General features: G+C 35.0%; 1 protein-coding gene across 4 annotated transcripts in view; it reads left to right on the top strand.

Moving 5' to 3' along the window:
- Positions 1-16,092, top strand: part of LOC149795540 (uncharacterized) — a 124,627-nt gene that overhangs the window by 45,017 nt on the left and 63,518 nt on the right. The window contains exon 1 of one of the 4 annotated variants that reach the window (XM_089965343.1): positions 12,726-13,109. The exons of the other annotated variants lie outside the window; for them this stretch is intronic. The gene's annotated coding sequence lies outside the window, so the exon portion shown is untranslated. Of the gene's footprint in view, positions 1-12,725; positions 13,110-16,092 lie in introns of those variants that run through there. 4 annotated transcript variants of the gene reach the window in all.

Here is a 16,092-nt window from a genome sequence, read left to right as displayed (position 1 = left end):
TATGTTTATCTCAGTAGTTTAAATTTATACAATTAAAGAATCTATACAAATTGTAACCAAGGGAATTAATATTAAAAAGGTAATACGATTCCGGACCCTCAGTCTTCTATAGGAAGCAGATACTTTATTTGATAATTTCCGCGTTAATTGTATTTATTTATCTTCTCGTTTACGTTTATATGTGTTTTCTTTCTCAAATTGTGCATTCAGTACGGATTTTACTATGCTGTCCTTGGGGTATAAAAATACCACCATTAAAGATACTGATCCACTGTGTTCTCCATTACATGACGAGTAGCTGTGGCTATTATTGGAAATTGTTTTCACTCATCGACTCCAATGATATACAAAACATATCATGCCAAGTAAATAATTATGTAAATCAATATTACGTATATATTTACTTTTCATTACCACGGCCACTTATCTTTTTAAAGATTGGTTATGATTTAATGTTTTGAGCCCTTCCTTCTTTGTCAATTAATTGTGCAAACCTCTAGACACCGAAAGTTGACTTCTTAATTATAAAATAGGCTCCACTTAATGTATTAGTAAATCAGCCTTTGTCCTATAACGAGTTACAGCTATGTCGATATTTAATAGAGGTAGATCGAAATAAATGTTGTTGTCGCATGATAGTTATCATATCATTGCAGTATAAGTTAAGGTCGGGGAGTCCATGTAGGTCAAGAAGGTGGTGCCAGAACGTGTTAATCAAATCCAGGATATCGGAAAGATTGAGATTTTGTTTCAAAGTTGGTTTTTGTATGCCGACGCAGATCGAAACTACGAATTCCGGCTAGGAGCTAAACTGTAGACTCAAGTGGCCAGACACATCAATACTTTGTGCTTTGCAACAGCCAACATCAGAGTTTACACAAAGCCAAAATTATAATCTTTCTACAGTACTTCATCTAGGCATAGTGACACCTTACCTATTGGAATATCAGCATACTGGCACGTGATCTCTTGTGATATCAGCAAACTAGCAGCTGATTTCTTGTGATACCAACACACTGGACCTGATCTCTTGTGATACCAGCATACCAGCAACTGATCTTTTGTTACATTAACACCTTGCACCTAATCTCTTGTGATACCGGCACACAGGCACATGATCTCTTGTTATATCAACATACTAGCAACTAATCTCTTGTGATATCAGCATAATGGCACCTGATCTATTGTGATACCAGCATACTAGCAACTGATCACTTATGATTCCAGCACACTTGCACCTGATCTCCTGTGATACCAGCATACTAGCAACCGATCTTTTGTGACATCAGCATAATGACACCTGATTTCCTGTGATACCAGCATATTAAAAACTGCTATCGTGCGATATCATCCTTCTGATACATGCTATCTTGCGATATCAGGAACACAGCATACTGACATCTGATGTATTATGATATCAGGACTAACCAAACAACTCAAAAGACTAATGCCCTTTGTACAGTACTTTTCTTGGATTTAATGTGTTGCGCCGTCAAATAAAATATACGGGAGAACTGCATCCGGAGTTGCGTTCTACGGCATACGGCATACGCAGACTTTTAGAAAGCTTTTACTTGTTTTCATTTATAAGATATGTGGGAAGTACTGGCAGTTTCTAACAGTTTGTGTCAACTAATAGGCAGACCGACCAGAAACAGAGCATTGTCCCTAGCTAAAGTTTCTAGAAGTCCATCTAGATTTTCCAAACACAATCACTTTTACGTCTGACAAATCCCCCTTATAGGGAGCAAGAGCAATAGCTTCTGTGTCTCTCAAATTAGACCTCTCACAACTTATGTAGCAATTTTGCGCATGTAGGATTCTGGACCATTTAAATGTATCGGCCTTTTTATCACCTCACAGTGAAGTTGCAACGTACATGCGTTAAATCAAGCCCTCACACCAAAATTAGTGACTCTACAATGTTCTCTTTCAACTGTTACTGGAGGGACTATAAAATCGCATTAGTTTGTCTTAAATAGTTTAAAATCAGTTATGATGTCATAAGCTTAGACAGGTACACATATCTCTATTTCCTCAGTGTAATTTATGTTAAAAAAGTGAGTATTAGTGTTTATAACCACAAACTGAAGGCAAATGCATATTGCCCTGCATTTACCTATTTTAATATATTCTTTGTTAATTGTAATTTACACTAACTTCGCTATTTTTATTATCGCTGCTTTCGTATTTAACCTTGTATGAATATAGTGGTTATTTTAGCTATTGTATGCATGTTAATTTAACCTTGCATGAATATAGTGGTTATTTTAGCTATTGTATACATGTTAATTTAACCTTGTATAAATATAGTGGTTATTTTAGTTATTTTATACATGTTAATTTTCGCCGGTTAATTTACATAAAGAATAATGCAGGTTATCTAACAAGCAAATTTAGAAGATTCACGTTAGAGTGCAAGTTTCTTTCTTGTTTTGTTAATCAAGTTTTTCTTTTCTTTTAAAATTACGAAACAATATATGAAACCAATGAAGATGGTTACCTCCCACCCACCCACCCGTTTCTATAGTGTTGTATATATCGGTTCGGTGAACAAGGAAATACGTCACTGTCGAGCTATTTAATTAGATTTTACGGACGTAGGCTAAAACATCTTTACAGGTGAAGGGGGGGTGGGGGTGGCAAGTGCGTTTTTACATCATGTATTCTCCTGAATTTGATAAGCTCCGATATTAACTAAGTTTAACAGGAAATAAAGTGATACATACCATTAACGTACTAACGGAGGTGGAGCGGACGGGGCGATTGCAATTGCCAAAACTGCTGTCGCCAGAGGTCCTAGGGCACCAAAAACCCTTTGGGCTTTCATAGTAGCCTCGTGCTCCTACTTAGTACGCCACTCATACATACATACATACATACATACATACATACATACATACATACATACATACATACATACATACATTCAATTAAATTGCTTCTAATACTAGGTACTTATTTGCTATTCATGCAGATCAATGCGTTCTCAAAATAGACTGATAAAGTCTGCTGAACAAAACTTGTGCTGAATTTTGTCATTGATAGAAATGAACACTACCTTGTATTATCATCGAAAAAGCCATAGTTTTTTTAATGATAGGGCTTATCCCAAAAAAATGAGATGCCCTCGACTTTTACGCACCTCGTTATTACAAAGAAGTAGAATGTAAACAGAAGACTTGATTCCATTAATGATGCTAGTCTATGGCAGTTAAGAAATGCCATGAAACATGAAATGTAGATTACAATGTCCTACTTTTGTAAAGAAAGTATTGTGCTCTCCGGCATGAATGCAGTCACTAAGTTTCGTGATCATAACAAATAGTACCTGAAAAATAGCTTAAAAACAAAAGATTATGGAAAGTCTATACATATGAAATACAGGTCACAGGGATTCGCTTTTTTAGCACGACAGATGCACTCGTACAGACGATTGCCTTCATAAATTACTAAGTTGATATTGATGCATAAATCATAAAAATAAAAAGCAGTCAACAACTAAGCATAAACGTTTAGGAAATGTGCAAGCAGATTCTTGTAATTTTCAAAGAATAGTTGAATAGCTTCCTTCTGTTCGCAGAGACAGCCAAATAGTGGGAACAATCGCCGGCGGATGTTGATCCAAGCACGTTTATATTTGCTAATTTTAATTAGTTTTATTTTATTTATTTTAAATAATAGATACATGCAATCGTTAACTTTTCCAGAAATGGGTTCGTATTACTTGTTTCTTTAATAAACATTTTACAGTCAACAAGATTTTAAAACTTTGAATCTAATTATAAATATATATTAGAAAGTTATATTACTAAGTATGAAAGTCGTATTTTCCCATGAGCTGCAGTCTGTCTGAATATCGATGAATAGTCCAACCAGAACACGTTCTTCTAAAAAAAAAAGACCGTGCATGTTGATGTTATGAATACTGATGAAGGTTTCCGTTTTGATAAAAGGACCTGAAGGAATTTGGCTTTATTTATATCAGTGTAGATTTTTTTTCTTTAATTGAATGTGTTGAAAGCCAAACGTTTCTATAGTGAATAATTTGTACACTATCGTTCGATCTATTGTTGTTTCATTCAAGCCAACACGCCCTAGGTAGGACTCACGGTACTAATTCAGTCCCTATAGTAAACCTACGCAAACACCATGATATTAGAAAATGAATAACTTTAAATTCCTGCGTGCTCATGATCAGACCAATATTTATCAGTACAGATGAAACCTAGATGGCAGCTTCTGTGTAGAGAAAAGGATATGTGCCGCGTCATTTTCAGGACCTACATGTGCTTAAAACATGTGCTTTCAATTCCTCACCAAAGCGTCCGGTGCTATTTGAGTAATGAGTGTTCCAAACTCAAGACGGTTAAATTACTGAAATTCCATCAATAAAGCAATTTCTCTATTTTTTCAGTTACAACTTGGATAAGCTCTTGAAAGATTATTTTTCCTAGAAAAAAAAAAAAAAAACTTTCATTATCAACCAATCCTGGCCAACCAAACCCATATATGCTCTATTTTACCCATTTCCAGACTGGTTCCAATTTTTCCATACAGTTTGTATCGTGTGTCCTATAACTGGTGCACGTAAGAAAGTCACCAATAAAAGGACTCTCGCTAAGAGAGGATAAAAAAGCACTAGTATCATAAAATGGGATATCCTCTATGTGTGTGCGTGTGTGTGTGTGTGTGTGTGTGTGTGTCTGTGTCTGAATGTGTGTGTGTGTGTGTGTGTGTGTGTGTGTGTGTGTGTGTGCGTGCGTGCGTGAGTGTGTGCGATTTGTGCAGTTCAATGGATAGGTAACCCTTTTGTCATGGATGACTCAACTGTTCGGTGAGTTTATGTCAGTGTGAATACATTTATATACGATTCATTAAACCCTCTATTGATGCCTCATTTGTATGCGCTTGTGTGAAAAGTATTAACATAAGCTGAAAGACCAATGAAAATTGGACGTGACAATCAAATTGCTGATGTTCAAGCAACCATAGCCACCCATCCACCTCTAGGGCATCATTCTATGACCTTATATTTACACTTACATATATTATCTTATCTCAGTTCACATTAAGAACAAAATGTATGGATGAGTTGAATAATTTATATCTCTGACGGCTCATTGTGGTATTTGCAACGATAAGTGTAAGATTGCTCTTTTTGTTCTATACTCCTGCCCCTTCCCAGAAACATAATAAAGTGTACTGACTTTGACTATACATATAACATTCTTGCAGACAGGTCTGCCCGGCTGACCGTATTTAAGGACTAGTATTAAACCTTTAATCCCAATTGGACATGGCGCTTTCGCCTTACAAATTGACACGTTGTAATGATTTGTTTTTATGTGCGTGTGATGGCATAAATGCTATATTGATTTATTAACAGTATTGATAACATTGAGAAGATTATGTGTCAAAACTGATATAGGATTATTCCGCCTTTCATTCACGTGTCTTACTATCAGGGTAACTTTTCTTTATACTTATGTATGAAAACCTGATAGGCATAGTGTTACGTATATCTGATTTAATTTATATTTATTTTAATTTTATTACTTGTTTGTCAGCATTATATTTTTATTATATCACATGCTACTATAATATCATCTTGTTTGCGTGATTTGGAAATTGTTTTAGAAAGTAGTTTGACCTTGACTTTTCAGTTGTAAACACCTAAAGCTGACCTAGTTCCCGACCTTGATTTAGAAATCAGTTAGAGAAGTAAACAACTGTTTAGTTTTATTTTATTCTTAGAGTAAAATGATTAGGTTTTATCAAGGTTATTCTGGGGATACGTGATTCTTTATATGTATGCAGCCTTCATTTCGCAATTCTGGGATTTCCGAAATTGCGCATTAGTTAGTTTCAATAGTGCCTAGAGAGAGAGAGAGAGAGAGAGAGAGAGAGATATCTCAGTTGGGTTTCTAAACAATGGGACTTTTCTTTAATAGGACTTCTAAAATTTAATTCGTGGAATATTTTTGGATTACTTTTGGATTTGATTCTTAAAACCTTAAATTCTTATTGTTTCATTTTTACAGTATTTGTTCCAGGGAAATAAATTATTTGTTACATTTTTCAATGTTTGTTATTTTAACTCTTTCTTCTGTTTCTGTTCATTCGAGCATAAACACGTAACATAAGAACTGGGCGCTTGTACTCTGATTATTTTAAATTTTGGCTAAAACATTTCAGAAAAGTTTGTCTTTTGAAAATTGATTTTTCCTATTTTTGGAACTCTTTAGTGAAGTCGGCAAGCTTTTTTTAAAATGTCATCAAATTTGGAAATCTTTCTTTCAAGCCCTACTCAGGACCAATTAGACCTTTTCAAAAAAGATGAAACAATCAAACTTGCCAGAAAATATGATCTTTATGAGGTAACGGTTTCCTTAACGAAGCAAGAAATAAAAAATATTGTGGTCCAGTACTTGGTAGAAAAGAATCTTTTGGATAAAAGTGCTTTGGTTTCGATCAGTAAATCTGCATCAGACTCTGACTTTAAAGTAAAGGAATTAGAATTAAAATGCAAGATGGAATTGAAGTTGAGGAAGCTGGAACTTCAGAAAGATAAAGAAGAAAAACAAATGCAGTTGCAATTGGAAAAAGAAAAAGAACAAATGCATTTACATGCGGAGGAAAAAGAGAAAGAAAGACGAATACAGTTACAAGACAAACAAATGCAGTTACAATATGAGAAACGGGAGGAGAGAGATAGGAAAGAGAGAAAGAAAAAACAAATGCAATTACAAAAAGAACAAATGCAAATGCAATTAGATAAGGGAGAAAGAGAAAGAGATGTAATATCAATTTAGAATAAAAGAAACGGAGCTGTCAAGTGAAAAGCATATTCACACTTCAAATACAAATTTAAGTTTCGATGTTGGAAGGAATATTAGGCTAATGCCCCCTTTTAGAGGAAACGATGTAGACAAATATTTTCCTTATTTTGAAAAAGTTCTTGAAAATTTGAAATGGCCAAGAGAATACTGGACTCTGTTATTGCAAGGTGTACTCACTCATGTGTACGCACTGGTAGAGCTCATGATATTTTCATTTCGCTGTCACATAAGCAGAGTGCTGACTATGGTGAAGTTAAGGACCATATCTTAAGGGGTTATGAGTTAGTCCCTGAAACTTATCGGCAAACATTCAGAAACTATAATTAAAGAAGCTGGACAAACTCCGGTCGAATTTGCTAGAGAAAAAGAGCAGTTATTTGATAGATGGTGCTTAGCCAAGAAAGTTGAACAAAATTATTAAAATCTCAAACAACTTGTATTACTTGAAGAGTTCAAGAACTGTGTCCATAGTGACATAAAGACCTATCTTGACGAACATCAGATTGAAACCTTGGAAAATGCTGCTTGTGCTGCTGATCAGTATTCTTTAACTCATAAAGTTCTTTAGTAAATATGACTTCCACTCAACAGTCTTCTGGTAGGAAAATATTTCAGCCTAATACAAGCCCTTCTAAATCTCAAACTGACACAACTTTTAAAATTCAAGCTTCAGATAAGCTTGACCAAAGATCCTTGTCTCTTCCTACGTGTACCTATTGTAAGAAGAATGGACACGTTATTTCTCATTGCTACACATTGAAAAATAGGCATCAGAATCAATACAGACCTATTCCAAATACTCTTATTTCTAAGAGGTCAAGGTCACGGTCATGTATTGAAAGCAATATATTTGATGGGTCTAATAAACCCGAGTCTGATTTCATTATGGAGAATACTGAACTATTCACATCGAAGGGTTCTATAACACTCTTGGGTGATTCGACCAATCCTATCCCTATTAAAATTGTAAGGGGCACAGGAGCTACTCAGAGTCTTTTATTGTCAGGTACTTAGCCTTTTTCTGAGAAGTCTTCTTCTAATGAGAGTGTTCTTATTCAGGGAGTAGAGTGCGGCTTTGTTAATGTTTCTCTTTGTGTAAATTTATCATCAGACTTAGTCTCAGGATCTGTGACAGTCAGCACAGTGCATGTTTTACCCGTTGAGGGCATTCATGTATTACTAGGCAACGACCTAGCTGGAGATAATGTTGTTGTTATACTACTTGTAACTGATAAGCCTTGCTTGGATCAGAAAGTTGATCCAATTAAAAAAAAATCCTGATTTATTCCCAGCTTGTGCAGTTACCAGAGCTATGGCAAAGAAAGCTCGTGAGAATGACGTTGAACAGAACAATAGTCCTTTAGCTAACATATGCATTGGTCAGGCTTCTAATGCGGTCATTTTCACTTCTTGTTTGGATCAATTAAATGATATTGATCACATTCATCCTCTTTTAACTACTCATTCTTATTATTCTAAGCAGGGTAATAAACGACAATCACTTGTCGTCGAACAGGAAAAAGATCCCGAGATCTCATGTTTGTTTCAAATGGCCATTAGTGAAACTGAAGCCACTGAAGTTCCTGTCTTTTATTTCATTGAAAATGGAATTCATATGAGAAAATGGAGAGCTCCAGAAGTACCTGCTAGTGATGAGTGGTCAGTGAACTATCAAACTGTAGTTCCAAGACCTTACAGACAGGATATACGTAGTTTGGCCCATGAAACTCTTTTGGCTGGTTATTTAGGGATTAAGAAGACTTATCACATGATCGTGACTCACTTCTGATGGCCAAAAATCAAACGTGGTGTGGGCAAATACTGTAGATCTTGTCATACTTGTCAAATGGTAGGAAAACCCAATCAGAAAATACCTAAGGCTCAACTACAACCTATTCCTGCATTTGACAAACCATTTAGTAGAATTATGGTAGATTGTGTTGGTCCGTTACCTAAGACCAAGTCAGGTAACCAATACCTGTTGACCATTATGTGTGGGTCAACAAGGTTTCCAGAGGCAATTCCTTTAAGAAATATTAAATCTAAAACAATAGCTTTGATAAAGATTTTTTTACTCAATTTGGCCTTCCTAAATCTGTCCAGTCTGATCAAGGCTCAAATTTCATGTCTGGAATTTTCGAGCAAGTTATGTACGAATTAGGCATCCAACAATTCAAATCTTCTGTCTATTACCCTGAGAGCCCATGTTCATTAAAAAGATTTCATTAGACTTTGAAAAATATGATTCGATCATATGGTTTTGATACGGGTAAAGATTGGGATGAAGGCATTCATTTACTATTGTTTGCTGTTAGGGAATCAGTTCAACAATCTTTATGATTTAGTCCCTTTTAACTATTTTTGGACATACTGTGCGTGGACCATTGAAGTTGTTGAAAGAGGAACTTCTTTCAAATGAAGATACTGAAATTAATCACCTTGATTATGTTTCCAATTTTAAGTATAGTTGTCAATGGCTTGGGAGGTCGCAAGAGCAAATATGCCCTCTACTCAATCAAACATGAAGTCACGATATGATAAAAACGCGAAGGAAAGGAACTTTCAGCCTGGTTATAGAGTCCTGACTAACTTGACCTGTCACAAAATCCTCTTCAGGCTAAGTAGTATGGTCCTTACACAGTTGACAGGAAAAAAATGTTTTAAATTACATCATAAATACTGCTCGGAGGCGAAAACAAAACCAACTCTGCCACATAAACATGCCAAAAGAGTATATTTAAAGAGATAGCTAGGTTAAACATGCAATTGATTTAATTGTATCTGTCCCACTCAGTGAAGATTTAAGTTAAGGAACATCATCGGATTTTACTGATATTGGAGTGAAAACTTTTCGGAATTTAGAACTTATGAAACATCTGGACCAAAAACTTTCACATTTGCAAGAGCAATGAAGAAATGAACTTAAACAGTTAATATTTGAATATGAGCACTTATCTCCAGATGTTTCTACAAGAACAAACAAAATTGTCCATGACGTCGAAATTGTAAATTCCAAACCTGTGAAACAACGTGCATACAGGATGAACCCTCTCAAACTGGAATGCTTGAAAAAATTATAGAGGCCAGTAAAAGTGACTAGAGTTTATCATGCATACTTGTTCAAAAGCTAGATAAAACTTTCGGTATGTGCGCTGATTATAGGATGCTGAATAGTGTGACAAAAACATTTATTTCCAGTAACAAAAATAGCTGATTGTATTGATAAGTTCGGAAATGTCAAGTATGTCACCAAATTTTACCTTCTGAAAGGATTTTGGCAAATTCCACTAACGGAAAGAGCAAAGGAAATTTTGGCATTCGTGATTCTAGACAGACTTGACCACTATAAAGTCATGCCGTTTGGGATGAAAGGGTCGCCAAGTACTTTTCAACGTCTCGTGAATTTTTACCTCTGGTCTAGACAATTGTGATGCTTATATCGATGATGTCATCACCTACAACGACACCTGGAAAGAACATTTAGCAACACTTCGGAAATTCTTAATGACAGACTCACAGATGCAAGTGTGACAATTAATTTATCCAAAAGTGAGTTCTGCCGTGCTAGTGTAACGTTTCTAGGATATATCGTGGGACATGGACAAGTTTAACCAATATATGCTAAGGTCAAGGCTATCTCCGAATTCTCTGTGCCTGTAAATAAATTGCAACTGATGCGATTTTTGGGCATAGCCGGATACTATCGGAAATTCTGTTCTAATTTTTCTATAATTGCTGAATCCCTGACAAATTTATTGACTAAGAAAAACAAGTTCCTTTTTTTAACTGAAAACTTTCACGAGGCTTTTGACAAGTTAAAAGCCATACTTAAAAGCGCGCCAGTTTTACAGCTCCAGATTTCAACCGATCATTAAAAATGTATGTTGATGCAAGTGATGTTGGGGTTGGAGCAGTTTTGATTCAAGAAGGTGAAAATGGTATTGATAATCCAGTGTGCTATTTTTCTAAGAAATTAAATAATCACCAAGAAATTATTCAACAATCGAAAAGGAATGCTTGGTTTTGATATTGGTATTGCAACAGTCTAAAGTCCAGATTAGTTCAGTTCCTTCTACGATTATTGTGTTTAGTGACCACAACCCCCTTACTTTCATCGGCAAGATGAAAAATAAAAATCAAAGGCTACTAAGGTCGTGTTTGTGTTACAGCAACATAATCTTGACACCAGGCACATCAAGGGAAAAGATAATGTCATAGCAGACGTATGTAGAAATGTATTATTTCATGTACATTGTTTATTATTCATAAGAGTTCTTCTTATGTTTATCTTTAGCCTCATGTATAATTAATATATGGTAAAAAAAAGCTTTATTATATAAATCTTTCTTTTTCTTTATGGATAAGTGTTACGTATATCTGATTTAATTTATATTTATTTTAATTTTATTGTTTGCTTGTCAGCTTTAATTTTGTATTGTATTACATGTTCTTATAATATAATATTATTTACGTGATTTGGAATTATTTTAGAAAATAGTTTGACCTTGACTTTTCAGTTGTAAACACCTAAATCTGACATAGTTCCCGACCTTCATTTAGAAACCAATTAGAGAAGTAAACACCATTTTATATTTTTTATTCCAGGAGTAAAATGATTGGTTTTCATCAAGGTCATACTAGGGCTACGTGATTTTTTTAATATGTAAACATCCTTCATTTCGCAATTCTTGGCTTTCTCAAATTGCACAGTGGTTCATTTTAACAGTGAATCGTAAAGAGAAAGATCTCTCAATTTGGCTTCTAAACACTGGGGCGTAAAGGCGTTTTTTTGTCATTTTGGAGTTATATTTTAATTTTTATTTAAATTATTTGGATTCTAAAGGATAATTCTTTTTCTTGGAAATATTTGAGTGTTGATACAGCATTTTTAGACAAAGACATTTCATTAAATTTTATTCGGAAATTCAAACACCGGATAATTGTTTGTGAAGAACACAGAACTGTACACCTTACAACACCATAAATGATACAGTATACGTCATCGCCTTCCATCTTGGATTCTTCGTGGGGACTCGAACTTTAATTTATTAGATTATTTCATTATTAGGACTTATACATTTTAAATCGTGGATTATTCTTGGATTAATTTTGGATTTGATTTTTAAAACCGTAAGTGTTTATTATTTTTATTTTTACAATATTTTTCCAGGGAAATACATTATTTGTTAATTTTTTCAGAGCTTGTTGTTTTCACTCTTTCTTGTGAACCTTTTTTCTCGAGCCTAACATGTAACAGAAGAATAGAATCTGGAAAAGACCAAAATAAAGGCACTAAACATCCCCACTATATAGCAATTTTTCTGCATTGTACGATGTCAAAACTGGATGCAATATCCTCTTTTGTAAATTGACTTCTAAACCGGAAAAGTGAATTGCTGGCAGAATGAAACAAACACGAGCTGCTCGTGCAAACCTGCATGCAAACTAAGCCAGGATGTTATTGTAATACTCGCTTTATACTTAACAACTGATTGTCAGGTGAATTACTACTCTTGATGAATTAACCAGCTCTGAAGTCGGATATGTTTTATTCGAGCACAAACGACTTTTGTTTCTCTTTTTTTCTTGTACCTCATTTATAATCAAGTTAGAGAATTCTCTAGAAAGACAACCCCTTGTGTCTGATATATAAGCGTTACCGCTGGTAAAACCTATTTGGCGATCCTCTATCTGTTTTAAAAGCCGCCAGAGCACGATGCAAGCTTTAATTCTAATTTATAAGACTTCCTGTCACAATTAATAAGTAAGGAGAGAGATGTTTGTGATTTGTTTTTAGCTCGATGCTATTTTTAGCACATGATGGGTCATTAACCGGAACATCACTTGGGCATTACCATCAGGTTGTGAAATAAACCTCGGATATAATTGGTCGCCTTCGAGAACTATATTCTAAGTATTTTCGTTCACATAGAACAAGATGGTTGTGGACGGAGACAAACTTAGAGTCGGAATTACATTGGCCTTTGCTGCTGTAACATACGTGGTGCACTCCGCTAGAAGCGAGTCCCCAAACTTATCAAATTGCTATGTATTCCTACCACTACTTCCTAGGTTATTTCACTGCTTGACGGAAATGGCCGCGCGATGTTCCGATCGGCTAGGCCATAACATCGTGGGTAGTATATCTGGTGCAGGTAGAGTCCGGGGAAGACGTGAAGATCCAAGGAAAGTTACGACAAGCTTTCTCTCATACCCACACTGATTTAGCCAAGACTCGAGCCCACACGGACAGAAGTATTGATATAGGTAAGTGATCTGTGAAGGATAGCGCCTTAAACCGCTCGGTCAACCAGGGTCCCTGCACACAGAAAGAGAGAGAGAGTACATTGCATTGCATTAGAGAAACTGAACATGTGTGGCTTTGCTTGTTTACACGATATATTATTGACTTCGGAATATAGATTCACAAGATACAATAGCGTATACAAGAGGAAAGCATGTGTCTCATAATTTTTGTCCCATTATTTCAATTTTCGTGAGCAATATAGAATTCTTCCACACATATTTTCTGGATTTAGATTACGTGTCGTCCTTCAAACAGCAGTCAACTGGGACGAAAATCACAACAATGATACATTGTGTGAAATCGTTCTTTTTCCCATAATTATCATGGTAAATAATTTATCCAAGGCCGGAATGGGGGGGGGGGCAGGGCTTTTGGACCCCCACCCGGAGAAAAACGTACACAAGCACAAACGTACAGCCACTTTTCACTTGAAATTTGACCATCGTTTATTATGCACGTTCTAAGTAAATAGACCCATAGAGTTTTGCTTTGGTGTCCTTTCAAAGAAAGACAGGTCCCTTTTTAAGGTTTGGAAATCCCACCCCCAAACACTTAAACAGATCCGACCCTGTTATCTGTAACAGCGTTCACTGTGTGTGTGTGTGTGTGTGTGTGTGTGTGTGTGTGTGTGTGTGTGTGTGTGTGTGTGTGTGATATTGGCCACGAGGAATGTGCATATTCTTATTGATTGTAGTCTCGAGGTTATTCAAATCATTGATTTACAAGTATCGGATTTGTCAAATAATTGATCGTGTGATGACTAAGTCTGTCGGTGCTTGACATACGAGAAGACATGGTTACGTAGTATGAGTAACAACAATCATAATTAGAAGGGAGTGTCAGCTTACCCGATGACTTCTTTTCATAGACATTACCTTCAGATGCGGCAATTTTATGTTGGTCTTGTATCTTAATTAATATTCAGGATTCGCCAAGCAAATAATTATTCGGTTCCGTGCAAAAGAAAAGATTAAATGGCAACTGAAAATATGTTAATCATATTCCTATATTATAAGGGTAATGTGATTGTATTAGCGGATATCATCTTGAGACCAGCATTGAAAGTTGGAAAGCCTTTTGAGTCATGACTCTATAATCCCAATGCACAACTGGACATCTGCTATGGGCAGTTCACATTTAATATAGGTAATCCAATATCTGAGTTTTAAAAAAGGACAACGAACGAGCAGCTGATCAAATTAATGAATTCAGTAGATTTGCTGTAAGGAGTGTCGAAGAAAGTATTTTGGTTGGAAGCAAGGAATGCAACAATTGAAAATCACAATAATGAAAGTATGAAAACTGAGAGAAGAGGAAAAAATATTTTCGCTGGAAGACTGCCATTCCCATGTGAAATGAAGGACAACAACCATGTTTGGAGGAATGTGTACTATGTTATATCGGAGGAAAACGGCGGACCGAAGACGAATACAGTCACAAAGATTAAGAGCACTGGTCACGAAAAACAAAAATTTTAATCTGAAAATAGGCGTCGCATTGGATGGGTATTGAATGAAAATTGTCAAATTATCAAGACAACTAAATTACGCTTCACTGATCCATCGTCAATATAATGTGTTTTAAAGGGTAACAGTATATGTACCCGAAAACATGAAAACCACTTACAACAGATGTATCATCATGAGGAAAAAAAAAATGTCTTCATATACAAGACAAACCGTGAAATGTATAGTTGAAGTACCCCATATAATGTAACGATTACTAATGGTCAAACCGGGATGCAAAGCACAGCACGCGCTTAGACAAAACTCGTCAAAAGAAAGGGGTGCGGTATTTCGCTCTTTATCGAAAATGAATTTTTTATTTGATCATTGTGAAATTTATGTTTCTCTTTTTATACTTTTTAAAAATGTCAAAATAAGGTAAACTCAGACTAAACCAATACTCATTATGAACTCATGTGGTACTATCATGCAATAGCGGTTTTTCTTAACAATACAGGTGAATCAGTTTAGGGGATTCGAGAAGAGATTCTTTAAGTGTAAACGTTTCATATTTGATCATTAACAGCGATAACTTTACCACTGCTACCGTCACCGCAATCTCGCCGTTTATATAGTGGTAGGAACAAACAAAGCTATCCATGGTTCTTTTTCTCTCTTTGTATCCCTTCGGTTTCCATTTAAGGCCCAGTGGAGGAGATAAACGGTAGAAATACTATAGACACATGTGACACAGTTGTACATTACTACTTTGATATAAATAACTCCAATAATTATAAGTTGTATCTCTACAGCCTAGAGCTATCTTTCGAGTACAGAGTAAAATATTATAACATTTTGATTGTTAGAAAGTATATATATATATATATATATATATATATATATATATATATATATATATATATATATATATATATATATATATATATATATATATATATATATATATATATATATATATTACTTTGCAAATTATCTATACTTGCATGGCATTAACTTTTTGTTTGTAATGGAGAGCAATTTTTGAACAAGCTTTCACATGTTCTATATACCTTTCGGTGCAGGTAATCCTATATGCATGTCGTATATGTGCTGTTGTCCCTACAATGTATCTTCATTTTCAAACTATTACTTCGTGTAGATGTCTCAGAAATGTTCCAAATACATGGCCTTGAAATGTAGCCGAGACATCTTCAAATGGTACATATGAACCAAAATAACCCTTTTGAAGTTTCGCTCATAATTGGCTTGAGTTAGGTCTTATATGAGAAGACCCACTTAATTTTTGTGAACGTAATTACCATATATATATATATATATATATATATATATATATATATATATATATATATATATATATGTATGACTGACTGACTGACTTTATTTCCTCTTTAAAAAGAGATTACATCAGATTAAACAAATTCATGATAATACAAGATCATAAAATAGAACAGAAAATTGACATAAATACAATAGTAAT

This window comes from Sinohyriopsis cumingii, chromosome 7 (assembly GCF_028554795.1).
Source record: "Sinohyriopsis cumingii isolate HCF-2022 chromosome 7, ASM2855479v2, whole genome shotgun sequence".
NCBI classification, from domain to species: Eukaryota; Metazoa; Mollusca; class Bivalvia; order Unionida; family Unionidae; genus Sinohyriopsis; species Sinohyriopsis cumingii.
This window is presented reverse-complemented; position numbering and strand designations above follow the sequence as displayed.